Genomic DNA, 477 nt, shown 5'->3' with positions numbered 1-477 from the left:
CCTGTAATAGGTGATCACATCAACGGCCACCTTCTCCTCCTTCGCCACAGTAAGTGTTGCCGGAGCTCGTACTCTCTTGGACGAATGCAGCGGGAGGCCCAACTGATTGTTGGCACTGGGGACGTACCTGCAATAGAAATAGGTCCCCTACCACCCCTTAATAGAGTCAGGGGAAGCTCATCTTCAGGAACCTAGATGCTCGGGCCCCCGCATAGCTGGGTGACATTGGTTTTCTCGCGAGTCGGCGAGTCCTTCTTGATGGTCATCGACTGACAGGTGAAGATGTGTTTGAATAGGCCCAAGTGAGGATGGCAACCCAAGAAGTTCTTGCAGAGAGAGATGAAGACCGAGAGATAAATGACAGCATTGGGGGGAAGGTGATGGAGTTGAGCGCTGAAGTTCTCGCAGAGAGAGATGAAGGGGTGGGAAGGCATCAAGAATCCCCGCCCGATGTGGGTGACGAGCAGACGCGCTCGT

This window comes from Triticum dicoccoides, chromosome 6B, assembly GCF_002162155.2.
Source record: "Triticum dicoccoides isolate Atlit2015 ecotype Zavitan chromosome 6B, WEW_v2.0, whole genome shotgun sequence".
Lineage (NCBI taxonomy): Eukaryota > Viridiplantae > Streptophyta > Magnoliopsida > Poales > Poaceae > Triticum > Triticum dicoccoides.
The sequence above is the reverse complement of the archived record's forward strand: the minus strand, read 5'-3'. Positions refer to the sequence as shown.